Below are 20546 nucleotides of genomic sequence, written 5' to 3' on the forward strand. Positions count from 1 at the left end.
CTGCCTGTCCAAAACTTTCTGATGGAGTAGTGAGTTTGGTAAAATTTCTATCTGCACTTCAGTTTCCAGAGAGTTTTTCTCGTAAAGAGTGTTTGAGCAAGTTGCTTCAGAACAAAGGATATGTGTGACCTACATCTGGTGTAGATAGAGTCCAGGTCCTGAAAATGCCAACAAATGAGATTTAGAAATGTTAGAGTTGGAAATAACTTCAGAAAGCATCTAGTCCAGCCATGTTGTATCATAGATAAGAAAACCCAGACCAAGAACGCATAGCTAGTTACTCTTCCTGGATCAGTAGTGCAGCTTAGCCTGCATAAGGGGCAGGGGGAATGTACCTACTACCAGACTATGATAACTCTTAATTATTACATATACCGACACCACTCACTTATTCAGTAGTTAGGATATGCTAGGCCCTCTACTAAATACTACACAAATGATCCTGCATGTAGTCCTTGTAAGGAGCTTGATATGTGAACAGGGGGGCTTTATAAAAGAATTTAAATTTGGTCTATTTAATATACCTTTCAGATTATTTAACTAGAAATCTTCTTTTCAAGGGTCTACAAATGTGTGCAGGGTATATTATCTGTGAGGATTGAGAGAAAATCTCAATACAGTTTTAAAGACTGAACCTCATATCTGTTTGCATCTCCAACTTCGAGAATAAAAACAACTCCAAACGCTCTGAGATACAAAATTAGTCTTGTAAATAATAATTGGGTCTAGGAAGAAGTAAAAGATGAAATAAAAGACTATTAAGCTATAACAAAAATTTTAAAACTGCATACGTAATGTCTAGCTAATGTGACCAGAGCAGAACTTGGAGATAATTCAGAGCTTCATGAGTTTTATTTACGGAGATAGGAAAAGATAGGAAATCAAGTCATTCAAGTACAGGTAATTGAAAAAGAACAAAAATAAAACAAATTAAAATGGAAAGCTGAAAAATAAATAAAGAATTGATTCTTTGAAAGCAATACTGAAAGAAACAAGTAAAAATTGGCACAGATTAAAGTTGGAAGTGAGAAAGGAGATACAGCAATCAATACATAGTCATTAAAAATATTTTTTTAGATTATGGTGTACTATGCACAGTTGTTTGACAATATGCTATATGCGAATGTGTACATGAATTGGTATTATTCACACAAATTAAATTAGGAAATTATAATGAGAAATGTTGTAAATGACCACTAATTCAGGAAAAGTCACAGTTTTTAGTAAAGTCCATTCCGAAAACACATGATTTGATAGAGTCATTGGATTTTTTTCCAAACTTTGAAGAAATAATTAATTCTCATGCTTTATGCATTTTTCTGGAACATGCAAAAATGTGGAAAGTATGTCAGTTTTTAAAAATGTAAATGTTCTCCTAATCCAAAACCAGATTAGAATAGTATAAAAATCAACATTTTTATTTATGATACTGATACTGACTTTGAAGCAGCATGAGAAATATTGGTAACATAAGGTTAAGTAAAAAACAATTTAAAATTGTGGAAACATTGAATGCAGTTATGACAGTACAAGTATGTATAGACAAAAACAAGGAAGACTTTTGGAAACAATGGAAATTAATTTTGAATAGGTGGAATAATTGAAGGTCTGTTTTTTTTTTTAATTTTTTTACACATTTCTTTATTCTGCCCAGTAAAAACAACTTTGAAATTTACCCAGTTGTGATGAGTCTTCTGAAAATGCATGCTTTTTTCAAAGGTGATAAAATAGAAAACCGAGGAGGGAATAGCATGCCTATATAGTTGGTGCTTCTTGAAGTTAAGTATCTTGGCCATTTATTTTTATTAAAGTATCCAATGGCCTATTCATTTGCCAAGTTCTATTTTTAAATAAAAACCTATTTTTTAGTTATGCAAGCAATGAGAAAGCAGCCTAGACACGTAAACTTCTGGTTTTGCATGCATGTGTATAAACTTTAAAAAGAACAGAATAAATTTTTTTGGTTTTGTGGATAGAGAATTGAGAAAGACTGGTGGTCTAAGACTGGTTCTGCTAAATCTCAGCCTGAAACAATAAATGGCTGTCTTCTGGGGAAACCAAGCAACAACGTTGTTGCAGTTGTAGCTGGGTTACCACTCATGCATAAATAGTAGAACAGGGGATTTCAATAAATACTTTCTGAGCAACTGCTATGGTTTCCTCTGGCATACAGGCTTATTCTGAATTCCTTCAATTCCTTCTGGTTATATCTTTCTTTTTTCACCTAAATAGAAATCCTCTAAATCTGGTATTAAATGCTACTCCCCTCCCCCAATCCAGTTTTATTGTAGTGCAAGAATTTCATCTTTTAAATTCTTTTTCAAGAATAGATCGCCTTTAAACACACTTTATTAGTTTATCTATGCTAAAAACAACTGTATCCATTTTTCCACCCATTTTTGCTATCTTACGATGCATTTCATTAATGATAGGAATCAAAAAGCCAAATGAAAGAGTTGGTGTGTGGAAAGATAATATATCACTGAATTTCATTTCACTTGTTCTTGTTAAATTCTAGGAGGGCGAAACCTGCTAGATTATAAAGTAGTAATCCTAATTGAACCATACAGGCGATAGAACTCTTTTCTATGTTAGTGTGAATTAATCAGATTAGCTTCCTCTCCACTTGACTGACAACATCAAAGTAGATACAAACCTGTTTTTATTGATTTTATGTAGACATTAAATATTTCTCTGTAATCTGCAGTCTCCCAATCATGCAGAAAGAAAAAAAGAAGCTCTCTTTTCAGGGGGCATACGAGGCTTTCAATAAATATTGGCTAAAGCATTTCTGACAGCAGAAATTATAATAACAGAATTGATTAGAATTTTTAAGGTTATTGCTTCTAAATACAATTTGAAAAAACTCGAGAAAAGTTAGTCACTCAGTGTTGTCTGTTCAATTAAGCTGTCTAAATTAAAATTACAATACTTTTCATTATGTTAGGTTAATGGATGACAATTTTCAGATGTTTGATGGAGCGAATTCCCATTATAAACCAACCTCAAGTCCTCTAGTCCTTAGGTGGGTCTGCTCTCTGAGGTATCAGGATGAGGACTCTAGCTTTAATATCCACCTCCATTTCTACTGAATCAGTACTGATATTCTCCAGATGGGACCATCCGTGAAGGAGCCATCTGCCATCTGGGCCACCTTACAGAGTGAGTCCTCACTGGAGCCTTTCCTAACTTGCATTCAAGTTTGATTTACCCTCAAAAGCCTATCAAATTTTCTTTACTGAAGGGGAGAGGGGAGGTTTCTTAGAAGTGTACTGACGAGGGGAAAGTCAGGCAAGTCTTGAAATAAAACGTGTGGACTTCCCCCCCTTCTTTTGCTTGGCTTGAGGACAAGTCCCTGTTATGTTCTTTCTTTTTGCAGCTCACAAATGATCAACTTATAAATGGCTAGTACATTTGAATGGTTATTCTCTGAGCCCCACTGCTCTGCTAGTATATAATTCATAAATTTAACCGGCTCCCACAGGCAGAATGTTTAAACTTCATCTTGTTAAACTGTCTAAAATCCCTCTTAATTAGACACATCTGGTGTGGCAAAAACATATAGGCGGATAGAACTCTTTTCTATGTTAGTGTGAATTAATTAGATTAGCTTCCCCTCTACTTGACTGAGGTGAATATCCCTGAAGAAATGGAGATTTTGACTGAGAGAAGAAAGAAGTCACTTATTTGGTGCATGGAATTCTTTGGAAGGTAGAGTCCATTTGGATGGCCTGCCACAGTTGGAGCAAAATGACAGAACTAGGGATTTTGGTGACTAAGGAAAGAGGAGCTAGGAAGTAGAAAGTAAATTTGGGAAGATGGCAGAGGGTAAATGCCATTTCCAAACATTTTTTCTCGGCTAAGGATGCCCCCCAAGGAATGAAACATGAGAGACTATGGACTATGAGAAACAAACTGAGGACTTCAGAGGGGAGGGGGGTGGGGGAATGGGATAGGCTGGTGATGGGTAGTAAGGAGGGCACGTATTGCATGGTGCACTGGGTGTTATACACAACTAATGAATCATCGAGCCTTACATCGGAAACCGGGGATGTACTGTATGGTGACTAACATAATATAATAAAAAAATCATTAAAAAAAAAAAAGATAACAATCTCAAAAAAGCAAAAATAAATACACCAAAAAAAAAAAAAGGATGCCCCCCAAGAGGAGAGAGCTGTTCTTTTTTTCTCTCTCTTCCTGCATATGCATGTACTTTAGAATCTAAGCTGGCATTATCAGTGGTAAAACCCAGGTATGCACATGAGTTCAATAAAGCATTGGATTACCCTGGGATTTAACCTTAATTTATAGCAAGACTTCTTTGGAGAAGTGCACTCTCAGTTCTAAAAGCTGACTTCACAGGTGCATTTCTGAGATACAATCCACTCATACACGACATACTCTTTCATGCATTCATTCCACATACAGAAATGTTTATTAAGAGCCACTCTACACAGGCCCTGTGCTAGGCTCACTGGAGCCCTGTGTTTTGTGTTAGGCTGCTCATCAAAGAAACCATAGTTAAATGAAGCAGAAGAAAGATTTAAACGGCTGTCTTGGCAGATCTTTTTGAACAGTGAATAATCACTACTAATTTATATGTTTCATCAATTTTAGGTTTTGTGTTTGTGGGTAGCTTAAAAAAAGCTTCATGGTCAAAAGAAGGCTTTGTCAAGAGCCAGCTGTTAAAATAGTATGTGTTTCTGTGTACATGCTAGTTTCTCTGTGGGATTTTGTTGACCAGTAAGTCTGCTTTGGATACTTTTATCTTCTTTTATTTCCCTTTTTGTGCCTGTCACTTCCTTGTTTTTAGTGAAAGAACTAAGCTTTGCCCTTTTGGATTATTCCAGACATTCTTTTCCTGGCATGCAAATGATTGCTGATGTACTCCAACAGAGAATAATAAAACCCTCTATCACCAGCCCAGTTAGTGACATTTAAAGGATACTTGAAAGGTTATCCAATTTCTTGTCTTGTATCCTTACTACAATAATACCTCACCTATCAAACACCATCTGGGAATGAGGTATTCCACATAAGTGAAATTTCCAGATAGAAACTTAAGTACTGATTTTAAAAATATAGCATTTTCTGCTCTCTTAAGCTTATAATATTAAACACAGCATGTGGGGTGTACTTCAATATCCTCTCTTCTCTCAACTACCTCCTCCTATTGCTTTTTATATGATATTCTACCCTTTCAAATCAGTAATTTTAGGATTAGCCACAATCCTAAACTGGCCCCTAACACCTTTGAATAAAGAATGATGTCTTTCTGATAGCCTGTTGAAAGGGGTTCTTTCCTAATTACTGATTCCAAAGCAGTAATCTTATAAATAAGATCTATAGAAGTTCTGACTTTTGGGTAGGTGTGGGGTTTCTCTAGAATTATTAAAACTTAAGCATGATATTCTAAACACCATAGATTTTTAAATATTTATCAGTGATAATGAAGACCAAACACATTTATATGGACTATTTAAAAGTAGCTTGATTTTTAAAATTAAATTTCCCTAACGGATTCACTTGCAAAATTTAAATGAAATTGCATAAGTGTTCCACCTACTGTTAAAAATTGAGAGAGTAATGGCAAACAAAAATAGAAAAAAAGAACAACTGTTCAGGGGTAGATTTTCCTTCACTTTTCTTTGTTATTTGGTATCATATGAGAGTCTGAAAAACCTGAATGTAAATATTGAGACTTACAGCCCCTACAAACAGCATGGCTTACAAACAAATCGAAAGTATATGGCAGCTTAGTTTAGAAAATGTACACATTTTTTAGGACTAGGTTTGGTCCCGATGCTTTCTGTCCTTTCACATTGTCTTTCTTCCATGCAGTACCAAGAATGATGGCAACACTAATATCACATGTGTGTGAAGGTTAGACATGCTATTTTTCTGAAATACAGCTGCATTCTGTCTCTCTTTTGTGCTGCTACTCACTGCCTTATGTGTATTAAAAGTTCCTTGAGGCCCTGAAGTGGCGTTTTATTCATTTTATAGCCCCCTTAGCACTTAGTACAGTGTCTTGCCCATATTTGCCCCATAACTGTTCCTTAAATGAGTTAGTGTTTTAATGATTTGGTCTGTTTGCCTTCCAAACCATAAAAGACATTTTAATATACACAGATATATGTTGATCTGTGTCCGTGAACATGACAAGAGAAAGAAAATGATCTCAAATCAGTTTAAACAGCTTTACAAAAAAGGCAATTGCAAAAAAGTGAAAGCCAGAGGTAAGTATTAAACAAAATGTAGCTGAAAACTATGAGATGTTTAAGAGATTCAAAACAATAATTTAGAAAGTGTAAAATGAAACTAACCCGCTTTGCAAACAAACAAAAAAAGCGACTTTCAGGAAAATGCAAGGATGATGATAAGTGGAAAAGATGACCTAGTTTTTAAAAATCCGCCAAAGAATAAAAAGTGTAGCAGATAGACAAATAAAAGCAAATATTTGTTGTCTGTCTCTATCTAGCACATAGCCTTGTAAGTCAGATCTGAGAATCAAAGCACAGATTTAGATCCCACTGACTTCAACTCTTCTGCCACGTCTCTCAGGATCGATAGGACAGCTTTGACTTTTTAAGAATGACTGTTTTTAATCCAGTAACAGAATTGGAGAAAGTCTAGGCAGAAATTTTACATTTTACGTTTCCTTTTTCTTCCGTATATTGGAGTAAAGATCCTGTACATTTTACAACTTTTCCTGTTAAAAACAAGTTTATCAACCTGAAATTTTGATTCTCTAACTTGCCGTTACCTTTCTACTGCCATTCGGTCAGTTGTCATCGACTGTCTGAAACTGTCTGCATTTCAAACTTGCTGGAGTGGTCAGTCACCTCCTGGTGCTGTTCCATAGAGTGCTTGCTCATGTCACTATATTTAAGCCTGTGTCAGTATTTCCATTAAGAAACTTTTTTTTTTCATTCCCTAGGGCTTCTAAATAAGTCATAAAAATTCAAGCCCAACTCAAAGCTGGCATAAAAGGGCCTTTTTTTCTTCTCTTATGTATAAGGAACATAAGTACGTAACTCCCACTAATTCTAAATTTGGTAGGTTTGTAAACTCTTTACACACTGGAGAGACCGAATAAGGTCCATTGACACCTCTCCAGTCTGGGACTAAAAAGGATGTCAAAAAGTTTGTACTGTCTGTGAAAATAACAAGACATTCTATTTAATGAATATGGAAGTGGTTTCTTTTCTTTCTTTCTTTTTTGGTTAGCTGCAGTGAGTTTTTCCCTTCTGCCTCCCTACTTTGTTTCTAAAATTAAACAGGTATTTTTCTATGTCAAAATGTGTCTTGTTGATGTAACAGAATTTGTACTCAGAATAAATACGTGTTTTCTTCCAGACTAGAATTTTGGTACTTTTAAATTTTGGAAGCTTCTGTTCTTGTTTTCTATTAGAAATTATATCATTTATAATTGTGAGTTTTGGGGAAGCAAAAAAGTAACAATTTTGTTCACACACAAAAGAAATCGTTCTTTCACAAATTATGAATTTTCTCTTAGTTTTCAGTTTGGGTGAAGGATGGCACGTTTAAGGTACAGCTGCATAGTGGTCCTTTTCTCCTCTTCTGCTTTAACAACGTTATTACCCAATTTCTCTCATTTTCATTATACTAAAGAAGGAAATAGTCAAGGATTTTTATAAATCTAACAGTGAAATTTAAAGGATCCTCTAGTTCAATTCTTGAATTTGCAGGTTAGAAAATTGCTTTAGGCACTATCCTAGGCGTTGAAATTGTTAGTTTTTTGGAAGTGAGTTGCTTGGTTGCTTGGAGATATGATCCAGATCTTGGCACAATAAGTCTAATTGCTTTGGGCAATTTCAGGTACTTAATTGACTTCTACTTTTAAATAAAAGTAAATACCTAAGTCATTGGTGTTGAACTTTTGAGAACTTAGGCTAGGTATGTGTGCTTTTTAAAAATTTTCTCTATTTTAATGGCTGCAGTGGAAAGATCCTTACATAGGTTTATGGACTGCAGATGGTAATAGACATCGTTACCTAGGGGTCATCCTTTGGTTGCTAAGGGAAGCATGAGTAGTTTCCAGAAAATGCTTAAAAGTTAATATGGCTGGTTTGTGTGTTTCTCTGCATGTGTGTGTAATAGAAACTGAGTGTAGTTAGGAAAATAAAGTGTCTTTTGAAACTGACCGGTGGTATCTTCCCTCTGCCTTGTATGAACACTGGAGACATTGAGTCCTTACCTGATAATGGTCAGAAAAAACTTGAGTGATAATAACAACCCAAATGGAAAATGGTTTGGGGGGGAAATGGTTTAGTCTCAGGCTGAAGCAGCCACATTGCTCATCCACTTCCAACAATTTGAGGTCTTCCCCGTCTGAAAAGTGAGCCATGAACTCTTTTTCTCAGGCAAGTAGGACACTGTGGTGCAAGATAGGCTGAGTTACTACAGAGTCGAATTCACCTCCAGCATTTCCTCGGGCCAGGCACATCGCTAGATGAACCTAAAAAAAAAAAACAAAACTAAAGTTTGGACTTCTCTGTCTCTCAGATTTGGGCAGCCCCATAGTGATGTCACTGTGGCCAGGATGCTCTCCAGCACGTGTTGTGTCTCCCACTGTCCCTGAACTGCAGAAAAGGTTAAAAACAATCTCTTGCCCACCTGCTCCAGTGCATCTTTGATACAGTGACCAAGGTGAACATCTTTGACAAAAAGAATGCGTTCCCTTTTTGGTGCCATTATATACACTGCCCACACACACACACACACACACCACGTAGTACACACAAGCAATTTTGCCTTTGATCAGTGTCATGAAATAAAAAGAGAACAAGAAAGTTTTAAATGGTGATTTTGGGAGATATATTTTGTTAATATAAAATTAAACAGAAAACAACACAAATGAAAATGAAACCTTTTCAAGTGCCGAAAAGGTGGTCAGAGACAATCATTCATGAAGTGGGATTTCCAAGAAAGAGTTTGGTCTTTAAATTTTCACATCGTTGCTTGTGTATTCAAAACTTAGAACTGATAGTCCCTTTGACTGAGCCAGACTCAGGTTATGGTGGACAAAGCTCTCAGTATGGCAGAGACATTTCAAGTAAGAATGCCCTGTTCTGCCAAGACTGTCATTATGACACTAAAATGTACCCTTTTGCTAAGGGCCAGAATTCAGTCTCTCCTTCCAGTTTCTACACTGATTTAGACAACAGATGCATAAAAGGCAACGTGGTATTCGGGGTCATTTGTCACATGGCTTCAGGGCAAGAGGATGGCTATCTGGCAAGAGGGAGAATTCCTTAAATGTTACTGGGTCTTACATTTCTAAATGTAAAATCCCTGGCCAGAAGTTATTTGGTGCCAAGTGCCTTTGGTGTGATGTCTTCGCAGAGCACAAAGCTAGATGGTTGCAATATTGTGGCTGCTTGAGAACCCACATAGCTTTTGCTAGTTTGCAACTGAGGTTGAGTGCCATTGTTGTTTTGCATTTTCTTTTATCGTTGTCTTGACCGCATTTTTTCTCTCTTGGTGTTTTTTTGCTTTTTGTTTTTTGTTTGTACCCCACCCCCCTTCCCCCTCTCCTTTAATGCTTTCTGAGCTGCTAAGTCTATCCAGCTGGATCAAGGAGTTTTTTCACAACCTTGTCAGTAGTGCAACTGGTCTTGTCTTAGTTTGTTTTGGGTCTCCTGGGTTCCTTTACTTCAGACCTTTTCAGAAATATGACACCAATTCAGATTTACTCATAACCCATGGGGCCTCCGGTTTATCTAACCTGGGTACTTTTTTCCTTTGGAAGATTTTTTTGTTTATATTTTTTTCTTAAAATGTGCTTTAAAAAGTATAAACACAAATCATCTGGAATAGTAATTTTCAACTATCTTGAAAGGTGTTTGAGGACTATTTCATGGTTACTATGATTGAAGCAGTAAAATTTAGTTTATAGTTACAATAACTTTCCTCTCATTAGGAAAATATAAAAAAGCTCAACTTTATGATTTCGTGACATATTACCAACCCCCAAATACCGTTCCTAGTCCCCACCCCCGACATACACACTCAGTGAAATGCTAATAGGAAGCTCAGAACAGAAAGATAAAGGCAAATGATCTATCTATGTTCTATTCGACCTCATCCTGTCTCTCAAGTGCTCTAACTAAAATGATAGTGTAAAGGTCTGAGTAGGGCTCTGTGGAAGCAATACGAGTTTAATCTGTATTTTGACTGTAGTTAAATTCCTGCTGTTTCATATATGGTTTGGAAAATGACTTTGCTGGGTTTAAATTTTCTCTGTAGTGAGCCTCCTTACTTGACCTGAAATTACCCACCTGTAGATTAGGCCACAGGAAGTTATAATGTAGAAAGAGCAGAGAGCATTGCCTTTGAAACCAGGAGCACCATATTCAGCTGGAACTGTTAGCAGTTAGGTATGCGTTCCAAGGCAAGTCCCTTTATTAGCCAGCGCCTTGGTTCCTTCATCTGTAAAATAGGGGTGCATAAGTACCTTCTGCCTTTGATAATCTGAGATTCTGTGAAAAAGTATAGGGAGAAAAGGAAGCCTAAGGTTGACAGAAAGTCATAGTTAAGTGCCTATCATTTTATCACTCCCAGCTTGGGCTCTGAGCTCAGGAACATTTCCAAAAAGCTTCAGGGAGCATGGCAACAGTAAGTCCCCATGGTAGCAGGTAAAGGACTTTGCCCAGGGAGGATGTCGGGCCCTGAGAGTAGGTTAGGAGCCCAAGAGGGGCGAGGGCTTGTAATTAAATATGTCGATCTGTTCTTTATGTCTTGTGTCATTTTTGGGAAGACCTATCCCAAGATTAGAAAAGTTTGCTTTTACATTTTCTTCTACTACTGTCCTTATTTTAATTGTACATTTATATACTTAAAATGGACCTAAATTTTTTTTGTAAATTATATGAAGTAATGATCTGACTTCTGTTTTTTCCCCAACACAATTTGTCCCAACACAATTTATTGAGTAGTTCCACATTTCCTTACTGATTTGAAATGCTACCCTTATACGCTACCTTCCTATGTGTCTATTTCTAGACTCTAATGTATTCCACCAAACTTTTAAAATACTCCTACATCAGTAGCACACTGTTTTCATGACTGTAGCCTTATTGTGCATTTTGACATATAGCAGGGTATGTCTGCTCTCAATTTTTTCAAAATATTCTCATCAAGGCTCTTGAATTTGCTTTTCCAGTTGAACTTTGGGTAAGATTGACAAGTTCCATTTTAAAAATTTCATTGAAAATTCATCTGGGATTGCACTGAATTTATGTATTAATTTGGGGAATATTTTTATCCTTCTTATGTCAAGTGTTTCCCCTCAGGAGCATAGCATATTTTTCCACTTATTCTGATTATTTTTCAGGACATTCAGCAAATTTTTACCGTTTTCTTTACATAAGGTTTGCATACTTCTCATTAAATTTTTAGATGTTTTATTTTGTCATTCTTATTGTTTCCATTGTGGATGAGTTCCTATCTATTACATTTTATCATAGTTATCACTGATAAATAGGAAATCTATTGGGTTTTGTGTATTTTTCTTATATTGTCTTATGTTTTCTTTTATTGGATTGTCAGAGTATGCACAAACATACAACCTTCAAATAGTAATAGTTTTATGTATTTATTCTCCTCTTTTCTCTATTTCTCTCCCTCCCTCCAGTTATTACATTCCATTGACCAAATTTTCCAAAACAATGTTGGATAATAGTAGTGATGGCAGGCATTAAAGGGAATTTTTCGTATATTTTACTATGAGTATAATGTTTGCAGAAAATTTCTGATATAATGACTTTATCAAGGTAAGGGATTCTCTTTCCATTCGTAGATTATTTAGTAAGAGATTCTCCCTCCTCCCAAAATGCACACATAACAAATAGGTTATTATAATTATCAGATGCTAATTCCACAATTTTTAAGACCATTTGACTGTCCTCTTTTAATTTACTCGCATAAAGTAAGTTTCCTAATGTTTAACTTTCCTTGAATTCTTGGGAAAAATTCTACTCCATCACAATATATCATTATTTTAATATATTTCTGGATTTGATTTATTAACATTTTATTTAATCATTTTATATCAAAATTCTCAAGTGAGATTTGTCTATAATTTTCTTTTTTTCTAATGCTCTCCTTGCACAATTTTGATATTAGAGGTATGCCAGTCTTAGGGAATGAGCAAGAAATGACTTCATCTTTTTCTACTCTGGAAAAGTTTAAACAATGTAAGGATTAGCTTTCCTGCATATCTTGAGGGTTGGAAAGAGTTCACCTGTGAAATCATCTTGGCCTGGGATCCCTTGGTTTTCTACTCTCCCTCTCACACTCTTCATCTTTCCCTCTCATGTCATGAATAGTCATCTCAGCTTTCCTTTCCAGATCACTCATTTGGTCTTCACCTCTGCCCTGTCCATTCTATTGACCAACCTTTCTACTGTAGTCTTTCTTTTAATTTTGGTGTCTTGTTATTATTTTCCAAGAACATCATTTTTTTTCTTACGGCTCCTTTTTCATAGCAGTCATGACCCCTGTGGAGATCAGAAGTTACCTGAATGTCTACTCTGCATCTCTTTATGGCCTAATGCCTTTGCTAGGAGTTGTCTTTGTATAGGCCCCCTAACTTGTTTAAAGAACATTCGTAGAAACTGTGTCCTGGGTTCAGGTGACCTAGAGGTGCTCTGTAGGCTCAGGAAGGAAGAGCATGGCCTAGCTCATTTGGTGCCTGTGTTTTAACTGGTAACCTTCATGATTCTCCCCATGGCCTACTTTATTCTCTGTGAACTGCTAATTTGCAGTGTCTTCCCTGGTGGGAAAGCAGCTCACACTCTGTCACAGTCTGGGCCTCCACCTGTTTTGAGTTGTGGTTCTCTGTTTAGATTTCCTCGTCAATTTAATGCCACATGCATTTCATCTTTCATGAATTTCCCGACTTTTTTGATTTGACTATGGTACCCTTTATTGTTTTCAAGCATTGCTAGGCACTTATTTGTTTTAAAATTTACAATCTGTAATTTTAATGGGCTTTTGAGAGAGAAGTAAATAAAGCTTATTCAGTGTACCATCTTGAAGGGAACTCTGTAATATAAACTGTTGTCAGTAAATGATTTTATCAGAGAAGATGTTTGTTGCTGTTAGTTCTTAGTGGGAATTTGCACACATTCAGAATTAGGCACAGATTCTGAATATCAAAGGAATAATAAATGAAGAGTATATACAGAATGGAACATGGGAACTCCTGGAAAATTTTGCTAGATTTCGTATGTAAACATGACACATTATGATGGTAACTCTTTCCAAACGACAGTGCTCGAAATAAAGAGCTAAATATAATTTAAATTAAAAAATGCCTGTAATTATAATATGATATAGTAGTACTTGGCAGTCATAGGCCTAATAAATACTACACTTTTGCAAAGTGATTAGAATCTGAATGGATACATTTTACCCTGTAGTTAAGCATGGGGCAGCGCATGCTAGAACTAACTTTTCTTTTCACCCTTCCAGTGGAAAACTTAAGTTCTTTGTTTGAGTAAGTACTATTGGGAATTTTTAAGTAAAAACGAGGAGCTAAGAATTCCATTCCTTTTTTCCAATCTTTCCTTCAAGCAAAATTTTTAACTAATGGAGCATTAAATAATCATATGCTTCAGGTTGTTTGGGTTTTGGTGTTTTTTTTTTACCCTTTTGTACTTGGATTACTTTAATAATTTTTAGCTAGTGCTATAAATGTAACTGACTAAAGTTATACATCAAAATAGATACCATGGGAGGAAGAGGGTTATATTTCAAAAATATCATATTAATGAATTGTATATTAGAATTTGCATATTTGATTTATTTTGAACATGTCAGAATATCTTGGCTTTCTCTAATATCTCTCTTTTCCTTCCTCTCTTCCTTCCTTCTTTTCTTCCCTTCCTTCTTCCTTCCCTCCCCGTCCTTCTTCCCTCTGTCTCTCCTCTCCCTCTCTCTTTTTTTAAACAGTAAAGTGCATGGTCTTTGTTCAGGGCCCTGCTATCCAGATTCTTTGACTGTGGCTGAGCTGCGTATTTTGCCACATTCCCATGTCTCTGGGCAATAGTGGACTGACCACAGAGTACTTTTCTAGGAATTTTCTTTCTTCCCTCAGGGATATGCTTGATTGTCCAGCTGTCAACATGTGGAAACTGTGCTATTTATAGAGTAATTAATTTAAAATAGGCCACCGTTTCTAATGTCTTTTCTAGAGCAGCACCTTCTCTTCTTTAGAGCACCCAACATTTCCAGAGTCTTTTGCTTGTGGTGACTTTATTGTCATTGCGTTAGGCAGTATCTGTTATACTGGGTGGGTCTTTCCCTGGATTATAGAGCAAATGCTTTGAAGCACTAGAATCATTCCGATGAGGCCAAGGGCTTTACGTATTATCACTGGTTGATACGAATTAACAGTAAATATCAGAACGAATTCTTAGCCAGACATTGCAGCAGATCCCTTCACAAGGGTTTTCCTGGAATATAGGGATTTGAAGGGCTTTCTTTTCCAGTGAGCCTGCATACCCTCTGTTGGAGATGCTCACGGGCAGCAGTATATCCAAGCACTTACTCGAAGAAAATATTCAGTGAAGGCCTTGAAACTAAGAAGGAGAAGAGAAATAGCAGAAAGCCAGCTTGAGATCATGGCACATACGTTGCTTATATGCCACAGTCCAGAAAGGAATCTGTTTTAGTTACTGAACCATGACAGATTTGAAAGGGACAACTGTGGCTATAAAGGGAAGAACAGTTCATATGCCTATGTATTGGTTTTATATTGGTGCATAAGGAATTCCCACAAACAGTAACACCATTTATTATCTCTGAGCTTTGGAAGCCAGAAGTCTGGCGCTCGTGACTGGATTCTCTGCTCCGAGTCTCACTAGGCTGACATCAAGGTGTCAGTCACACTGGGCTCTTATCTGGGGGCTCTGGGGAAGAACCCACTCACAAGCTCATTTAAGCTATTGCATAATTCATTTCCTCGTGATTTTGGGACTGAGGTCCCCGCTTCCTTGCCTCTCAGCTTCTAGAAGCTGCCCCATTCCTTCCCTGCCTTTTCAAACCGGCAACAGCACATGGATTCCCTCTAACACTTGAATCTCTCTGTCCTGCACCCCCACAGGAGAAAGCTCCGAGTTTAAAGGTGCATATGATTAAATTGCACCCACTCAGATAACCCAGGATAAACTCCATATTTTAAGGTCAGCTGATTGGTAATCTTAATTACCTCTGCAGTGCCACTTTAAACATGTAACATAACATATTCACAGATGTGACAGTGGGGAAAAAGTCAGGAGGGCAAAATTCTGCCTATCCCAGCAGAGATCCCTTAGGGGGATTTAGATAAGGTTTTGCCCATTCAGTCTCAAAAGTTTAGAAAATAAGCAGTATCAGGGGCGCCTGGGTGGCACAGCGGTTAAGCGTCTGCCTTCGGTTCAGGGCGTGATCCCGGCGTTCTGGGATCGAGCCCCACATCAGGCTCCTCTGCTATGAGCCTGCTTCTTCCTCTCCCACTCCCCCTGCTTGTGTTCCCTCTCTCGCTGTCTGTCTGTCTCTCTGTCGAATAAATAAATAAAATCTTTAAAAAAAAAAAAAAGAAAATAATCAGTATCATTAGTGCGATCTTTTCATTATAGAGTATAAAAAATATACTGCTTTGTTATGGATAGCCTTTAAACTGGGAAATCAAATTTTGTCCAAACAAAATCGTTGACATTTACATGATTAGTTACATATGAGCACAAAAATCACACGTTAGGTATTCTCTTTGTACATGCGTTAGTCTTACTTTCCTTAAGAGTATACATTCTATCTGATAACATGAGGCTGGCATTTTTCTTTTAAAGATTTTGTTTATTTATTTTGAAAGAGAGAGAGAGAAAGAAAGAGAGAATGCAAGCAGGGGGAGGTCAGAGAGAGAGAGAGAATCCTAAGCAGCCTCCCTGAAATCATGAGCAGAAACCGCACGTTGGACATTCAACCATCTGAGTCATCCAGGTGCCCTGAAGCTGGCATCTTAACATGCAGACAATCATCAGAGAATTGACAAGTGTATTTCCAAGGTAGATTCCTAGATGGTTCCCCGTGGGTTGATGAATGTTTACTACACGTAGTAACAAGAGCTGCCATTTACTGAGCACTTACTATGTGCTATTTTGTTTAGCCTCCACAATAACTCTATGATGTATGTCTTACTGTCCTTCTTTGGAGGATGAGAGAACAGAGTTATATAGAATTTTCCCACATAAACCTGTGATGTTGCAGAGCCAGGATTCAAGCTCAGATCTGTTTGACTCTAAAATCTTGCTCTGGACCACTATCTTTTACTTTTTCCCAAACCTGGGAAAAGTTACAAAGATGGTAGTTTATCTTTGAGAGATCCTCCCACCTCCTTTTCTTTTCTTTTTTGTTTTAAAGATTTTATTTCTTTCTTTGTCAGAGAATGAGAGGGAAAGAGCATAAGCAAGGGGAGCAGCAGGCAGAGGGAGAAGCAGGCTCCCTGCTGAGCACGGAGCCCAATGTGGGACCTGAGCTGAAAGCAGACACTTAACTGACCGAGCCACCAGGTGTCCCCTCCCACCTCCTCTTCTAAGCTTTCTTCTACCTCCTGGCTCCTAAGGAGTCTATGTCCTTGTGCTGTGCTCAGTCCCCCACCTATCATTATAAGTACTCTGTCTAGCCCTTCAGTCCTCCAGAGTTAACAGTTCTCCATCAAAAACTGCAGGCCTTTATCTCAGGACAGCTGGTATCTGTGAGGTGATGAAAACAGCATGGTCAAAATAGTTTAGGGCATAATAATGACGATAATAGTAGCTGGTAATTATTGAGCATTTATCAAGTGCTGGGCACTGTGCCAAGTACTTGACATGCATTTTCTTACTTAATCCTCATAACAACCCCATGAAGTAGGTACCATTATCATCCCCATTTCCCAAACAGTATTTTGAAAGCAGAACTTGCAAGTCTCTAAGATTGAATGTGTGAGAGTATCAGAGGAGCCCACTTGGCTACTCTGGGCCATCCTAATCATTTCCCCATTCCGGAAGATTATTATCAGTCTTGTGGGTCCTTCATCTTTGATTACAACCTTCAGTCCAGAATTTATTTCATCACTTCCTTTGTCATAATCCAGTATGGGCATGTAAGGCTTGAGATGATGCCATTAGTTCAATGGCACACAAGCCATAAGCCTTCCAAGAGGAAGCATAGAGCATCTCTGTAGAGAGGAGAAAGAATCCAGGGACGCAACAGCAGCCAGAGGGAAGCAAGCACCTGCCTGAAGCAATCTTCCTGAGAGCTATGGAGTCCAAACGTGGAGAAAGTAAATAAAGCAATCACGCCGAACCAGGGTGATGGGGCCCTTTATCAGGGGGAGCTGTTCCCTTGAAAGGGGCAACAAATCTGTTGAGAAAAAAAGCAGGACTACAGTCAGATTCCTTCCTGTAGCATCCTGAGCACCCCAGAGCACTGAGGGCAGGCAAGGAGCCGGCACTTGCCTGGGGCCTGGGGTCTAAGGCTTCACTTACAGCCCCTGCTAGTGTATTTGACTTCAGGCTTCTACTTCAAGCCACTCTGTAGAAATCCACAGGAAATACAGTTGTGCCTTGAATTGCAGAATAGATACATTCCACAAACTTAGATTTAAATTGAATCGAGTTTTAAGAACAGTGTAAACCCTTGGTGTCTTCAAATACTCCTGCGTTGAATCCTTTGGTTACATGAACAATATAACTCAACTTCTGTGTTTCATAAATTTATATTCTAAGATACTGGGTTTTTCTTACATTTATGGTTAAACAACAATATTAACTGCCTTTTATTAGGCCTGTCATTGTGTCAGCAGTAATGCCTATTAAAGTATTGCATCCTGGTCATAAAATGTAACTGAAATTACTGGAAAATATCATACTGAGTAGATGAACTGTGACTATCATAGTTTTAAAACCACAAGAATGTTGTCTTTATGTGTGAGTATATGCTCTCAGCTTTTTGATCTTCCTATATTAACGAAGATCATTACTTTAGGGGAAGAATTAATTTTTTTTTATTTTAGATGCTTTCTCCAAAAGCTGGACTCAATAGCATTCCTTAAAACAAAACAAAACAAAACAAACCCCTCACTTTTAATCTATAATTAAAGCCAAAGTTTTCTTTTAATTTTAAAAGTTTGTCCTTGAACTAAAATAACATGGAACATTTTAAAACATGGCTCCAAGCTGCCGTAGATACATTTTATTTAAACCACAGAGACTGCAGTTGGATTTCTCAGTGCCAGACAGACTACAAATTATAACTGTAGCAGAAGCGACTGTGAATTTCTGGATGTTGTAGTACCAGCGAGGCTGGTTGTTTTTTTGGAATTGTTCCTCCCTTTGGGCTCTACTCATGAATGACTTAGTCCCCGTGTTAAGATCAAATGTCATGCCCGTGGCCGTGCATAGAAGAAGCAAGCAAAGGCTCTTTTCCCCCCCACCGTGCACAGGTTTGCCGTGCTCGCCTGCAAAGGAGCGAGGCAGTAGGTAGCAAGAGTCACAAAATAGAAGTTGTGAAGTGAGGCTAGAACACAGTGAGACTCCAAAAGTTGGATGACCGATAAAAATATCCCTTAAAGCAGAATGCTGTTGTTTATGATGGCAAGAAAAGGGGATAATATCCATGATTGAATTGTAAAAATATTTTTGCTAAGGTCATTTTTGTACTTACTATTCTGGTATTAGGTTAGCAAATCTAACGCCAGATTAGATCTAATAATATATTGTGTTGCTGTATGTACTTTAGAAAGTACATGAACATCTGTTACTTTATTTGATCGTCATTACAACTCTGTGAGGTAAAAATAAGGATAATTATTCCTGCTTTCTCGCAGGGTGGGAGGGAGTGACCCACTGAGGCACAACTACTTAATGACAGAGCCAGAAAGAGAAGTTGAGTCTCTCAGCAACTCGTTCAGGCTTTTTCCACTCGATTTTACGGTGTTTTCCATCCTGGTTAAGTATACTCAAAATAAAAAAATCATGTATGGAGTAGAACTCTCCAGAACAGTGACTCTTAACTCTTGGAGCTCTTCCTCCTTTTGTACATGGGCTGCTTTGAAAACTGGATAAAAAGCTTTGGATCCTTGTGCAGAGGAACGCACATCCATTCTCCCCACCCCACACTTTAGTGTAACCCAGATGGTAGAAGGGGTATCTTTGGTTCTTCAGATCTAAAAAGGATTCTCTTGGACACTTTATTCATGCTGTGGAAGGTTGGGCCCTTCTGAGGATTCCTGACTATGCCTGAGGGTTCTGTCTTCAAAGCATATGCCACTGTGCACTTTCCAAACTGCGTTCAGCTTATGGGTTGCATTGCCATCTCACATATGTGGTCCCCGTTCTGCATCACATTGATTCATATATGAAACGTACTCCCTTTCTCAAATGCCAGTGTGTCCTTCCACTCCGAAAATGCAGACATGTAGTAGATTATGGAAAATTTGGAAGGAACAAAAGAGGACCTTATATCATAGCAGTTCACATAGCTTCATATGGAACGCTATATTTCCCTGTTCTTACATGTCCTTTAGACATCCCACATGGGACTCTTCCTGCTATGCCTGATGTGGCCCCCAGCCTCACAGCATGTCACTAGTTCCATGTTTCCGCCTTCCTCCCTTTCTTGCTCACTCCCTATTTCCCCAGTTGTCTCAAAATCTCCAAGTTCTTTTCATTCAGTGTAGTAGAATCCAGCTCTTTCCAGCATCAGCTCCCAAACTCTGCTCCAAGCCTACCTTTGCATGCTCAAACCCACCCACCAAGATGCCAAGCAAACCTATGGGGCCTTGTGGTTCATTACCTTCACTTTCCTTATAAGGTATTTATGATATTAAGTGAAACCTTATTTGCTTCAGTTATATGTGTTTATAATTTTAGGAGTTTCAAGGATTCCCTAAAACCCAACCATCATTCCCCCTAGGTTTGGAAATAGTTCTGGAGTTTCTAGTCTTCTTGGGACTGTGAGTTTAGAACTTTCTTGGGGTTCTTCTTTGGAGCAGAGTTGGTGGTTAGGCACAGAGTGCTCTCATAACCTCTGCAGGGTTGAATCCAGGTCAGGACAGCTGGCGTGGAGGTCACCTCTGGACTCAGGAGCCCGTACTGATGGATTTGCCCATTCCGCCTTCCTGGCCAGTCTGGAAACTGAGGATGGCATTAAAGTTTCTGGGAAAAAAGAAAACAAATCAATGAATCCAACAGAAAACACTTTCATTCATGTTTATGTTCTATTAAGAAAATGATACATGTATTATCGTAAAAAGTGAGGAACATGAAATAGGAATAGAAATTGGTAAGAAAAAGTGGATAATGATTTCAGGAAAAGAATCGATTAGGTAATTTCTTCCATTTGATTTAAATTTGCAACTACCTTATTCTAAGAGATACATTCTTTTCCCCGGTGATGGAGTTTCCCTCCTTGGTGATGGTCTGTGATTTCAAAGCACTGCTGCTTTCATTCTATTTCCATTTCTAGGGTATTCTAACATGTATAGTTTTGTT

The 20546-nt window shown here is 37.8% G+C and overlaps 1 protein-coding gene across 1 annotated transcript in view; it reads left to right on the top strand.

Annotated features, from left to right (window-relative positions):
* MKX (mohawk homeobox) overlaps positions 1-20546 on the top strand; it is a 61295-nt gene that overhangs the window by 11795 nt on the left and 28954 nt on the right. The gene's annotated exons all lie outside the window — the stretch shown is intronic.

Source organism: Ursus maritimus, unplaced genomic scaffold (genome assembly GCF_017311325.1).
Source record: "Ursus maritimus isolate PB19 unplaced genomic scaffold, ASM1731132v1 scaffold_31, whole genome shotgun sequence".
Lineage (NCBI taxonomy): Eukaryota > Metazoa > Chordata > Mammalia > Carnivora > Ursidae > Ursus > Ursus maritimus.